Here is a 14,676-nt window from a genome sequence, read left to right on the forward strand (position 1 = left end):
TATGATTCCAAATACAATACATGACATTCTGGCAAAGGCAAAACTATGGAGACAAAAGATTAGTAGTGGTAGTGGTTGAGAGGAGAGAAGGTCAAATAGGCAGAGAACAGAGGGTTGTTAGGTCAGTGAAACCACTCCATGTGATGCTCTAATGATGGATACATGCCATACATTTGTCCAAACCCAGCTATGTATATGACACCAACAGTGAACCCAAATGTAAACTATAGACTTTGGGTGATAATGATGTGTCCATATAGGCTCATCAATTGTAACAAATGTACCATTCTGGTATGGGGTGTTGATAGTTGGGAAAGTTGTATATGTGATGAGGGGAAGGAGGTAAATGAGAACTTTGTACTTTCTGCTCAGTTTTACTGTGAACCTACAACTGCTCTAAAAAATAAAGTATGTTTAAAAACAAAACACAAAATAAAAGGAAGACCTTTGTGGTGAAAAGATTGAAAATTATTGGGCTATGTTATCAAGTTTTTCAGTCATGTAAAAATAGGTTTGCATCCATCAACAGATGAATGGATAAACAATATGTGGTATATATGCAATGAAATTATTCAACGTTAAAGAATTTCTGACACATGCTACAACATGTAAGATACACAGATAAAATTAAAGGAATGACTTTACTAAGTCGTTATGCTATATTTATGTTTTTCCTAGAGAACCTGAAAGGGCTCTAATTTTTTTTATTGGCTTTTGCATTAATTTCACAAAAATTCAAAAATCTTTTTAGCATTTGAATTATAAAGAACAATTATGTGTATATTAAAAAGTAAAATAAGCCGGGCGCGGTGGCTCACGCCTGTAATCCTAGCTCTCTGGGAGGCCGAGGCAGGCGGATCGTTTGAGTTCAGGAGTTCGAAACCAACCTGAGCAAGAGCGAGACCCCGTCTCTACTATAAATAGAAAGAAATTAATTGGCCAACTAATATATATACAAAAAAATTAGCCGGGCATGGTAGCACATGCCTGTAGTCCCAGCTACTTGGGAGGCTGAGACAGGAGGATCGCTTGAGCCCAGGAGTCTGAGGTTGCTGTGAGCTAGGCTGACGCCACGGCACTCACTCTAGCCTGGGCAACAAAAGTGAGACTCTGTCTCAAAAAAAAAAAAAAAAAGTAAAATAGCATTGTATAATTTTCAAATGTTATTTGTTTTATGCCTGTGCTTTTGTTACTTTCTCAAATGGTTTGCTTATCTAACAATGTTTATCCTCCTTAATAATGACAAACCCAAGCACAACTATTTTTGTCACAACTGATCAGTAAAAACCGATCATTTTGTTAGAGCCTGACCTAGAGAATACATTACCAGTTTTAGTTCTGTTTTTTAAAATCCTGCTTCCACAAAATTTGTCAGATACCTAATTGAACATTAAATTTCAGTCCTAATAACAATTTGATACCCCCAAACCTCAAGTAACAAGAGCAGTCTGATAAAGCATTGAGTCGAGAACCGTTGACAATGTGGGTATGCTCTACTTCTTTTGGGTATGCTCTACTTATTTTCTAGTGTCAATCCTTTCATAAACAGTGTCTCTGTCTTTCTGAGAAAGCGACAGCCCGGGGAATCAGAAAGGGAATCAGCCTTACAATCTCTCTAGCTCGTTGATAATTCTAACCTGTAGCGAGCCACAATGATGGGCAGGCCAGTCGGCAGCCATGGAGTGGGCTGTGCCCACCCATTCCCTTTCCCTGTTCCAAACAAGTTCTTTTCTCTGTGTTTAAGCTAGACCTTTATAGAACTTTTAGCAGTTCTTTACTAAAGAGTCATGAGAATGTTTCCAAGTCCCTTGGAGTTCATAGGTGGAGATGAGGCATTCGGCCTTAGGTTTCGTTTCTCCCCTGTCCTACGCAAGAGGACAGCTGGACCTCACCGCATAAGCCATCAGATGACGGGATATCTCAGAGGTGATTCTCTCTGTTTCCTTCTTTTTTAGACAAGCCACCCTTCAGCACATTGAATAAAGTTTCAGCCACTAATTTCTTTTGTGTCTCATAAATTTTCTTTCCTGGTCTACCCACTGGATGTGTATGTTTGTCCCTTCTGCTTTTTGTCTCTATTTGTCTCTGCAGGGAGGGAGGGTCTGTAAATGAGGAAGGAGGCACAGGGGGAGTCCAGTGAGTGCTTCCCAGCTATAGCTGGTTTCCCCCTAAAGTACCGCAAATCAGTGTGCCATTATTAGGATTAATTTTCATCCCAGGACTATGTGACCTAATATACATTAGAAATGTCTAATCTTCCTATTGACATTTGTCTTTTTCTGGTTTTCATTTCAAAATACCCTCACATTAACTGCACATGGCTCAGCTTGAGCCGCCTGGTTAACTAAAGCTGGGATTTAAATGTTTCTCTTTAATCCTCAAGTTTATTCTATGATAATGGGGTGGGAAGGTGGATGGCTCCCTTTCATGCCATCACACTAGTCCGATGTTTAATCATTTTATAAGCCTGTAAAGCAGACAAGGCCACAGATATTGACATGGGCTAACTTAAGCAGAAGGAAGTTATTGGAAGACTATTGGGAATCTCACAGAGTGATGGTAGCCAGGAAAAGTGGGCAGGAATCAAGGGGCTCTGGAGGATTGGGCATTAGGAACTCCAGCAGTTTTCTTTTTTTTTTTTTTTTTTTTTTTGAGACAGGGTCTCACTTTGTTGCCCAGGCTAGAGTGAGTGCCATGGCGTCAGCCTAGCTCACAGCAACCTCAAACTCCTGGGCTCAAGCGATCCTCCTGCCTCAGCCTCCCATGTAGCTGGGACTACAGGCATGCGCCACCATGCCCGGCTAATTTTTTGTATATATATTTTTAGTTGGTCAATTAATTTCTTTCTATTTTTTAGTAGAGACGGGGTCTCGCTCAGGCTGGTTTCGAACTCCCAACCTCGAGCGATCCGCCCGCCTCAGCCTCCCAGAGTGCTAGGATTACAGGCGTGAGCCACCGCGCCCGGCTTTCCAGCAGTTTTCTTAAGCAGGATAGTGAAGAGTGCATGCCATCCCTGCATGAATATCTTCCAGATTTTTCCTGCTGTCTGTATGTCATTGGCTCAATAGTTTGAGCCCCAGACAGAGCATCTGACAACTGAGCTTGGGTCACATGCTTGGCCCTGATCCTGCTGAGTCAAGGAGGACAAGGATATTTTTCCCTCAGCTTCGGTAATGGAACATGGTCACCAGAAATTTCTGCTCCACCAAGATTACACACAAGGTAGATCTGTGAATTCCAAAAGGAAATCTGGACGCTCTTAGGGCAGCCAAAACAAATGCCAGCCAGAACTGTTTTCAATGGGCCAGTTGAAATGTAGGAGAAAGGGATGGAGAAGTAAGAATGGGAGGAAATAGGGAGGAGGATGAAAGAAAATGGGAGTAGGCAAAATGGCAGGAAATATTCACTCAAGAAAAATTATTCTTTGCCAATAGGTATATCTACAAGTAAGTCAGCATGACTTTTTTTCTCCAGCATGATCTTAAAAGCTCTCTGAAAGCTCAGAGTATGGAAAACACACCTTAGTGACCGGGACATATAGTCCCCTTTTCACCACCAGATGGTGCTTTAAGTACAGCTAGTGTGACACGGATCCTGGGTAAGTCCCCAAACACCTGCACATTCACAAAGCTTTTTTGGTTAACCGTCATTCAAGAAATATTGAGGAAATGCAAACCCAGATAAGGAACACCTAACCTAGCTGTACAGACAGGGCAGCTTTCCTAACAGCTGAGGCTTGGACACAAGGACAGAACAGAGATTGGGAGGGGAATTCCAATTAAAGAAAGAACCACCAGAAGTAGAGAGCGTTGAGAAAGCACAGTGCTTTTTAGGAACCACAGATGGTAGATTGGGAATGGAGAGAGGGAGAGTATTTCAGATGGAGGAAACAGGATGAACAAAGGTGTAAAAAATGTATGCATAGATTTAGATTAAACTATGGCTATAATTAGCTATATGTAAATAACATAGCTAGAATGGCTATAATTTAATTGTTTGGCTTGTTATGGGGATTGTATCAATTCTGTATCCCATGACCTGACCTTGGAAAAGTGGGCCATCTGTTTAGGATAACTGCTATGATTATCCAGTCCCCCTTTTTTAAGCCACTTCCATTCCAGGAATAACTACTCTGGTTCTATCCCTCAAAATTCCCACTGTGTGCCTTAGCCAATCCTTGTTCTCTAGCTTCCCCATTCTCTTGTCCTTTTTTTGTGCTAGAGATATTGGAACAGGCTCTTTGCAGAACTGGTATTGCATTAAATACACTGAACCCCAAAACGTTTGTGGAATACTTACATTATCTATATCGAACAATAAGAAAAATCCCCTATTCTGTGAACTGATGCATTCAGTTTGTATCTTATTCTATGATTTAAGCAATCATTATGTATTGTGTCCTTATGATCTGTGGTCCCAACCCCCAGGCTGTAGCCTGGTACCAGTCTGTGGCCTGTTAGGAAATGGGTTGTGCATCACCGCCTGAGCTCCACCCCACCCCCAAAACCTCAACCCCTGACCCCTGGTCTGTGGAAAAGTTGTCTTCCATGAAACCAGTCCCTGGTGCCAAAATGGTTGGGGACCGCTGCTTATGATATGTCAGACACTGTGTTAGCACTTTATACATATCTCATTTAATCCTAATAAAACTTGGGAGTATCATCATACTCATTTTACAGATGGTGAAACAAAAACTCAGAGAAATTAAGTAGCTTGCCCAAGGTTTCCAGAATAGAAAAAGTAAAGGCCTAGGGTTTAGTTTTCCACTAAAGATGCTCATGCTGGATTCTTTACATCATTCAGGTCTCTACTGAAGTATAATCTCAGAAAAGCCTACATTGACTTCCCTATCTAAAGTAACCATCTCACTCTGTATCCAATTCCTGCCTTATTTTTCTTTGTAGTGCTGTTACATTGTTTATATATTTATTGCCTGTATCTTCCACCAGACTCTGATGTCTGTAAGGGCAGTCTCTTGGTTGTCTTGTTTACTGTTTATTACCCCAGTACCTAGACCAGAGGCTGGCACATAGTAATGAGCTCAACACATTTGTGTTGTAGAGTGATTGACTCTCAGCCCCAAACTCTTAGCCACTATGCTACATTTGGCCCCTAGATGGGATTCAGAAGATTTAATTTTTTTTTTTAGAAAAATGAAAGCTGATTTTTATTTTATCAACAGCCATTCTTTAAACATGAACATGCATATGTAATATTCTACACACACATCACAGTTTTTAATGTTAGTTAATAAAGGTTAAACACACAACATACATCCTTACAAAAAAAGTCAAAATGCAAACTCAAAACTTTAAACAAAACTCTTACTAATTTACAAAAAAAGTCTGTGTTGGGTACCATTTGACAACACAGTTAATTTAAACATTTTCAATTTGGCTGCACATGAAAAAAGCAGTAGTAGAAAATAAAGTCATTGAGGGTTTTTAAATAGCAGAATAGCCAGTTTCGCCATGCAGGAGAAGCAATATTAAATATTAGTTTCAAAAAAATACACATTTAAAAATATTTAGTTCACGTCACAGAATTTTTCTCAGTAGAGACCCCAATGCAATGCATAATTAGCTGCCTTAGATGGCCTGTTTGAAAGGACAATATCCTTTTAGAATGTAACTTTACTTACTGATTTTGGCACAGAAAAGAATTCTTAAGAACAAGAACATGATTAAAAAAGAGAGAAGAGGAACAGAGGAAAGAAATAAAAGCAAGATTAAATGAGATAGTAATTGCAAGAGAAGATTTAAATTTTGAATGTCCTGATACCAGACAGCATGCTGAACAAAGCCTGTGCATAGAAAGTGCCAAATAATATGTGCACTGCCAGTAAATATATATATATTTTAAATTAGAATTTAATTTGCATACAGTAAATAAATAAATCTTAAGTATTGTATGTATTTTTATAAATGTATACAGTTGGGTAACCACCAAGCAGATCAAGATATAGAGCATTTTTTAGCCCCCAAGGAAGCGGTCTTGTGTTGCCTCCTGGCTGATACTCTACCTGCCAGAGGTAAGTATTCTGACTTCTATCACATAAATTAGTCTGCTGCTTCAGGTTCACGTAAATGCAGTCATATAGTTTGTACTATTTTGTGTCTCCCTTCTTTTGCTCACCGTAATATTTTGGAGATTCAGCTATGTTGTTTATATCAGTAATAGTTTGTTCTTTTTTATTATTGTGTCATTGTATGAATATACCCCAATTTGTTTATACATTTACCTGTTAATGGATGTTTAGGTTGTTGCTAGTTTTTGCCTATTAGAAATAAAGTTGCTGGAAACATTCTTGTACAAGTTTATACAGACAGGCACTCAGTATGTTATTTTGGGGAGGGATATACTTAGGAATGGAATTGCTGCATCATAAAGTAGATGTGTGTTTAGCTTCCTTTTTTGAAAAGTGCCTGTTCAAGCATATTGCCCATTTAAAAAGTTTTGTTATTGAACTGTAGAGTTATTTGTATATTACAGGTACAATCCTTTATCAGATATATCTAGATATACAAATTACAAATACATTTTCCCACTTTGTAATTGCCTATTCAATTTCCCACTGATGTGTTTTGGTAATATTTTCTCAATTTTAATGAAGTAAAATTTATTAATTTTGTGTTTTAAGGTTAATACCTTTTCCTGTCATGTTTAAGAAATCTTTTTTTTTTTACCTCAAAGTCATGAAATTATTCTTCTATATTTTTAGAGCTTTGTTTTTTCAGCTTTCAATTTAGGTCTATGATCCTCCTTGAATTAATTTTTGGGTTTCATATGAGCAGGGTTTATTGTTTTTCCCGTATGCATGAATATACAGTTGTTGAAGCACCATTTGATGAAAAGATATCATTTCTCCACTGAATTGTAGTGACACTTTTGTCATAAACCAAGTGATTGTACACAGGGTATTTTTGGACTGTGTTTTGTTATACCATGTTTCCCCGAAAGTAAGACCTACTCATAAAATAAGCCCTAGCAGGATTTCTAAGCATTTACACAATATAACCCCTACCCCGAAAATAAGATCTAGTGATGGGCGTGGCTACGCAGCGTATCTGCACAACCCATGCATTTTGTCATGGAGTGGGAAAGAAGACGAGCAGCCCTTCTCATCTGCCCCATCGTGACAGCTACTATCCCAGAGGTGACCAGAAATGTGCGGGTGGCCCCACCAACAAGGTTGGCTCCCCCTGTCAGGTCCCAGCCATCCTGTGCCTGCTGCAAGCTGAGGGTTTGAGGGGAAAGTCTCCTCAGTGAAGTGAGGAGCAGGATGCTCTGCTTTAGGTATTGTGTGTGCCTACGGGGAAGAAGGAAGGAAAGCTGTGGCTGCCATTTTACTATGATGATGTAACAGAAGAAGACGACTTAACTATATTTGAGTAAATGTAGATTGTTGTACTGTACTTAAAAAAAATAACACATCCCCTGAAAATAAACCCTAGGGTATCTTCTTAAGGAAAACTAAATATAAGACACTGTCTTATTTTTTGGGAAACACAGTATTATTCTATACTGTGTCTATACTTGCACCAATGCCACACTGTCTTAATTACTATAGCTTTGTATAGTCAGTCTTGGACTCTGGAAGACAAAAAAGTTTTCCAACTTTATTCTTCTTTAAGATTGTTCTTGGCTACATTAGGTTCTTTGCGTTTCCAGAAAAATTTAAGATTTAGCCTGTCAATTTCCACCAAGTATTTCTCCTGGGTTTTTTATAGATTGGGTTTGCATTGAATCTACTTATCAAATTGGGAGAAATTGACACTTATTTAGTCTTTTTATTCATGCACATGATATAGCTCTTCACTTATTTAGGTCACCTTTAATTTTTCTCAGCAATATTTTGTAGTTTTCAGTATTAGCTTTATGAAATGCTTCTTAAATTTGTTCCTAGATATTTGATTTTTTGATGTTACTATAAGTGATATTTTATTTTATTTTATGTATTTTTTTATTTTAGCATATTATGGGGGTACAAGTGTTAAGGTTACATATATTGCCCATGCCCTCCATAAGTGATATTTTAAATATTTATTTTTCTGATTGTTTCTTCTTGCTAGTATACAGAAATATGATTGGTTATTATATGTTGACCTTATATCCAGAGAGCTTATTAAATTCACTTATTAATTCTAATAGTTGGAATATTTTTGGATTTTCTAACTTCACAATCATGTAATACATAAATAAAAATAGTTTTACCTTTTGTTTCCAATCTTTATACCTTTTATTTCTCTTTCTTATAGCAATGTCTAGGGCCTCCAGCATAATGATGAATAAATGCTGTGCTAGTAGATATCCTCATTTTGTTCTTGACTTTGAGGAAAAAACTTTTACTGTTTTACCATTGAGAATGATGCAACTACAGGGTTTTATTACTAGATAACTTTTTAAGATTAAGGATGTTCCCTTTTATTTCTACTTTGTTGAGGATTTTTTTCTAAAATCATCAATGTATGTGTGATTTGTATGATTTTAATATAGCCACTCTGTGATTTTAGCATAGTTTATTTTTTGCCATCCCTTTGTGTTAACCTATTTATTTTTATTGAATATGTGTTTCTTACAAACAGCATATATTTGGGTCATGCTTTTTAACCCATCTGACAACCTCTGACTTTTAATTGGGGTGTTTAGACTATTTACATTACATTTAACAATATTATTGATATGGTTGGGTTTAAATCTACCATCCTGCTATTTGTTTTCTATTTGTCTTATCCAGTTTTTTTTCTCTTTGTCCTCTTTTTCTGCCTTCCTTTTAAATCTTTGGTTTAATCAGAGTGTGATATACCTAAATATCTCCTTTGTATTTATTCCTTTGTTTGGTGCTTGCTAATCTTCTTGATTCTATCATTAATGTCTTTCATCAGTTTGGAAAATTCTTAGCCATTATTTCTCAAATGATTACTTTTTAATTCTTTCTTTTCTGGAACTTCATATGTTTCACATTTCTTACTCTGTTAGAGTCTTTGGGGTTCAATTTGGATAATTTCTTCAAATTCATTAGTCCTGATATAACTTCTTTTTTAAAAAAAAACTTCATTGAGGAATATTTAATATACAATAAACTGCACCCATTTAGTGTACACTTTGATGACTTCTGTCAGCTGCAAATTCCTGTGAAACCACTATGATATTCAAGATACAGAATATGTTCATCACTCCCAAAATATTTCTTGTGCCCCTTTGCAGTGCATTTCTCCTTCTGATCCTGGCCCCAACCACTCACTGATTTTCTTGACTCACTATAAATTAATTTGCACTTTCTAGAATTTTATATAAATGAAATCACACAATATATGTTCTTTGTGTCTTGTTCCTGTTAATGAGCATGATGATTTTGAGATTCATCCATGTTATTACCTAATCAGTAGTTCATTCCTTTCTATTGCTGAATTGTGTTATATTGTATGGATGTACTACTACCCGTTGTTTATCCATTTTCCATTTGATGGACATTTGGGTCATTTTATATTTGTGGCTATTGTGAATAAGGATCCTATGGATATTTGTGTTTAACAGATATTTTGTTATGTGTTCTTTCCGTGGCTACAGGGTCATACATTTTTATTGTGTGAACATATAGTTTTATTTCTCTAAATAATGCTTGTTGAATGCTTAAAACTAGAATGGCTGGTCATATGGTAAGTATATATTTAACTTTATAAGAAACTGCCAGTTTTTCAAAGTACATTGAAACACTTTACATTTGTAGCTACAGAGTTTGAGCTCCAATTGCTCCACATCTTCACTAATAATTGGTATTATCAGTCTTTGTAATTGTAGCCATACTAATGTAGTGGTATCTCATTGTAGTTTTAAAAAATATTTTTAAAAGTTTTTACATTTCTGTTCTTATCTTACTATCATTGTAGTTTTAATATCTTTTCCTAATGCCCAATGATGTTGAAAATCTTTTCATCTCCTTATTATATACAGGCTTTTGTAAAATGTATGTTCAAATATTTTGTCCAATTTAAAAAATTGAGTTGTCTTACTAAGTTTGGGAGATTTAAAATATATATTCTTTATACCAGTTGACACATATTTGTATTGTGAATATTTGCTACTGTTCTTTGGCTTTCCTCTTTATTTCTTTTTTCTTCTTCTTATTTTTTCAACAGCCACAGAGCTGTAAACCTCTTTATTTCTTAATGGTGCCTTTAAAGAGCAAAAGTTAAATGTTTTTTAAGATTTAAATTTAAAGAAAATTTCAAAATATTAAGAGGGCATAAATGTTTTTATTACATGGATAATTTGTGTAAGGCTTAAGTCGGGGCTTATAGTGTGCTCATCACTAGAATAGTATTCATTGTATCTGATATGTAGGTTTTTTTTCTCCTCACCTTCTCCCATTCTCCCCCCTTTTTGGTTTTGAATGTCCTTTACATCTCTTTGTTCCCATGTGCGCACATCATTTAGCTCCCAATTATTAAAGAGTACATGTGGTGTTTGTTTTCCCTTCCTGAGATACTTCACATAGGATAATGGTCTCCAGTTTCACCCAAGTTGCTGCAAAAAACATTATTTCATTGCTTTTTATAGCTGAGCAGTACAGTTTTAAATTTTGATAAAGTCTAACTTATCAAAGTTTTAAACTTTTATGATTCGTGCTTTTTGTTTCTTAAATATTTGCTTAACCCTGAGATCATAAGATTTTTCTCTTATATTTTATTTTAGAAATTTTATAGGTTTTACTTTTAGATTTAGGTCTGTGATCCACATTTTGTTTTGCCTATGTAGAGTAGCATCATCCAATGGTGAAATGGGGCAAGTAACTATAGGTTTAAAATCTCTGGAAGCCAAAGAGCCTTTTTTCTTATTTTTACTTTTCCCATTATTTTTAAAAATATGCTAGAATTTCCTCTATTAGCATTTATCAGTATTTCTATTTTATTAATGAAAAATTAAGACTCAGGAATAATATTTAGTTCAGTCATACAATCCTATTTCTGTTAATACCAGGCTTGAACTCAGATCTTTATTTTTTTTTTTTTATTTTTTATTTTTTTGGTATTAACTTTATTCTATTTTCTGTATAACTTTAAGTACATAAAGGTTTATTTCCACAGGCCTCAGGGAATGGGTAGAAATCACAGGACAATCTCTCTTCCCACCAAAAAAAGTTGCATATTTTGGTAATTGTTTGTCTAGGGAAAAAACTGAAATTTACATTAGCAATGCTGTGCAAGATTCTCACATAAATCAAGACCTAAAACCAGCCTGCAGTGGAGGTTTTAGTCCTCTGTTCAGGTGCCTGGACAGAAGCCCTAAGTTGTTGAGCATGATAGGGAAAAGGAGGCAGTGAAGATGGATGACAGGCACCTAGCAGGGAAGGAAGAAGGAATGCCAGACTCCTTGGAATGGTGTGTTGTTTTCCTTTTTTTTTTTCTCCTTTAAAGTCATCTCTGTAGGAAGGTGCTGGGCAGGGATCCCAGAGAAAGGGTCTAAGACACGTTTAACTGCCCTGGATATGAAGGATACTGCTTTAGCAGCTGGTACCAGAGAACCTCCTGTTTCATGGTTTAGGCAGATCCAGGATGGAATGCAGAATAAAAGGAATGCTTATAGGAAATAATTTTGCTTGGAATGCTAGATGGCCAAGCCTCAGCCTTTGGTCCAGTGCAACCCTTGCCCTCACTTGTCAACAGGGAAATATTAGTTTGGTTAGAACTGTCTGGAATCAACACCAGCTTCTGCTACCTTCATGCTCATTGTTAGAAAAAGTTTAGTGTGAATGTTCTGATCTGTTAACTCCTGGGACTGTTTTATTCTTCTCAAAGGACTATCTGTTGGTAGAATAACCCCCCCAAAGCTGAAAGCTAAAATGTACCAGTCATGGTCTGCAGTTCCTTAAGAATGGACTGGTGGTGTGATTGAACTGATATGGAAAAGCTGCACCTTCCTGCAGAAGATCAACTGACCTGCTATCCCACCCCAAATCTCAGCCTGAGGTATATTTCAGTGAAGGCAGGTAGCTGTGCTTCTCAGAGCAGAGAAGCAGTTTAAGAGCAGAAAGGTAGAGGAAATCTAGAAAAGAACTGTCTTGATACAGATTTATCCCATGGTGTATAGGGAGAGGGCAAAGAACCCAGTGGCACTTCACTTATCCAGCAATTTCTGTCACTGTGGTGACCAACTTCTGCCCATTCCATAGGGTCTTGAACTGTTCAGGGACTGGGAACTCATTAAAGTCACCACTTTCTGTAGGAATGAGGACGTTCATCTCGGAAGATTTGGCACTGACTATCTCACAATCCAGGGAATTCTTGCTCAAGTAAGCATGGCAGCCATCTGTTTTGTTGATGGAAATGGTTGGCACTTTACCCATTACCTGAACTTTAACATCCCTACTATTGATTATCTCCACAATGCCCACCACGTCATCGAATACCAGACCAAGTTTCTTACAGTTATCTACTGTAATGGAGTTAATTTTGCCCTTGATTTGCAATGTCGTGTTGACACACTTGTATATGTAAACCACCTGTTTGAGCTCTGTATCATCAATCACCAGGTTGGAAACATTCTCCTGATTTTCCACTCTCCACTTCTTGCCCTCCAGTTCAAGTAGAGCTGGCTCCTTCTTTGTGGCTGGTTTGGGGGATGGGCTGGTTTGGGGTTTGGGTGCAGAGAATGGTGAACTCAGATCTTTAAATGCCAAATTCCTTTCTTTAGCTTATGTGAAATGAGAAAAAGGTGCAAAATGTTTATAAGAGGGTTAGGTCAGATGAGTACAGCTTAAATATTAACTTTCCCTTCTAGTTATAAATATATAATGTTGTATACATGGGTATCATTATCATATTTATTATTCATTGAGACACATCTATTAAACATGGAAAAGTCCTACTGCATGACTTTTATCCTGCAGAGAGTTCAGGCAGAATGGTGACAGTGTGTCACTTCTTTTACTTGAACTGGTCTATTTTAAATAGTCTGACTTATGAATTTTCCTATAGTTCTTCTTTGGGAGATCATTTCACAGTTTAGTGTCAAGATAATCTTATTTGTTACATTAGCTAATTTACCTTTTTTATTTGTGTTGCAAGAAAAAAACTACATCTTTGCAGTTTCATCCATCAGAAGTTTCTAAACAGCTGTCACTCAACCACATTAATCATTCTGTGGCCAGCCATCCTGTATTCAGCACTTATCCTTTTAGCTATTTGATAGCTTTCCCTCATTTCTCTTAGAAATTTCTCTTATTAGTTGCTATCTGACATGTGGATTATTTATAACATGTAGTGAAATTCAAACTTATTTTTAATATAATATTGAAAAATATAATCGTGATTAGGTCATCCTCTTATTAAAGGCCTTCAGGAACTATCCACACCTTCCAAATAAAGTCCAATCTTTGTTTAGCATTCAGACCAATCATCCCAATTAGAAGTGATCTTCCTCCCTTTGGACTTCCATTTTACTGTCTTTATACCTAGAACATGATGACACTTTACACATGCTATGGTTTAGATAGTCCTCCAAACCTCATATTGAAATTTGATTCCTAAAGTTGAAGGTAGGACCTATGGGAAAGTATTTAGGTCATGAAGGTGGATCCCACATGAAGAGATTAATGCCTTCCCTCAAAGGTGAGCTCTCATTCCATTAGTTCCTGAGAGCCGGTTGTTAAAAAGAACCTGGCACCTCTTCCCGCTCTCTTTTGTTTCCTCTCTCACCATGTGATCTTTGCACACCCTGGCACCCCTTCCCCTTTCACCATGAGTGGAAGCAGTCTGAGGCCCTCACCAGATGTAGATGCCAATCTTGAACCTTCCAGCCATCCAGAACTGTGAGCCAAGTAAATCTCTTTGCTTTATAAATTACCAAGTCTCAGGTATTCCTTCATAGCAACACAAAACAGACTAAAGCAACACATCTTTACAATAGAGTTGCAATGCACAAGCATTTAATTTATATGGATTCAAGTCTAAATAAAGCTAAAAGAGAATAATTTAAATTTAAATACTTCAGTTTTAACCACTAGTCCTGTGTCAGTTAGGGTTCAGTCAGAGAAGCTGAGCCTCTTTGACTGATAGAAAATATTACATTTATTATGGGCAGTATTAGCCCTTACATAGTTGTGGGAGCTGGTTAAGTCATCTATGTCTGGCGTTGGGCCAAGAGTCTCTCCTTGCATTGAACCTCAGTGATATGAGTGACCTGCAGGATAAGGTCATGCCTTTGGCAACACTGCTGCACGTATACCTGGTCCAGGATTGAGAGATGCAGAATGAGGTGATCTAATGGGAGCTGCAGAGTTGCAGGCCATGCTGCTGGCTGATGCCTATTCAGTGAGCCAGCAGATAAGTGCCTGACCCTACAATGGTCTTCAGAGCTTCGGATCTTCATTAAAATGGGTGCTGATTTACATCTGCCTTCCAGATCTCACACACATTTTTCTTTTGACAAACCCTAACCTAGAATCATATAGGGAAGGGAATTCTGGGAAATTTAGTTCTATCTTAGCTAAGTTGACACAGAATGAAGCCACTACAAGTCTGCTTCTGAGTAAGTCCTTTACTAAGCAATGGATTGGAGATATACATCTGCTATATTTTCAATCTGTCTCAGTTCATGAGTGCTTCTCATAGTGTAAGCATCACACAGAACTGTGTGCAATTCTGCTATTTGGCTGGATTTTTCAAATGAGACTGC

The 14,676-nt window shown here is 37.1% G+C and overlaps 1 pseudogene; it reads right to left on the reverse strand.

Moving 5' to 3' along the window:
* Positions 1–11,055: 11,055 nt before the first annotated feature.
* LOC142870543 (adenylyl cyclase-associated protein 1 pseudogene) lies at positions 11,056–14,290 on the reverse strand (annotated as a pseudogene).
* Between the last annotated feature and the right edge of the window lie 386 nt (positions 14,291–14,676).

The sequence above is a fragment of the Microcebus murinus genome, chromosome 4 (assembly GCF_040939455.1).
Source record: "Microcebus murinus isolate Inina chromosome 4, M.murinus_Inina_mat1.0, whole genome shotgun sequence".
Lineage (NCBI taxonomy): Eukaryota > Metazoa > Chordata > Mammalia > Primates > Cheirogaleidae > Microcebus > Microcebus murinus.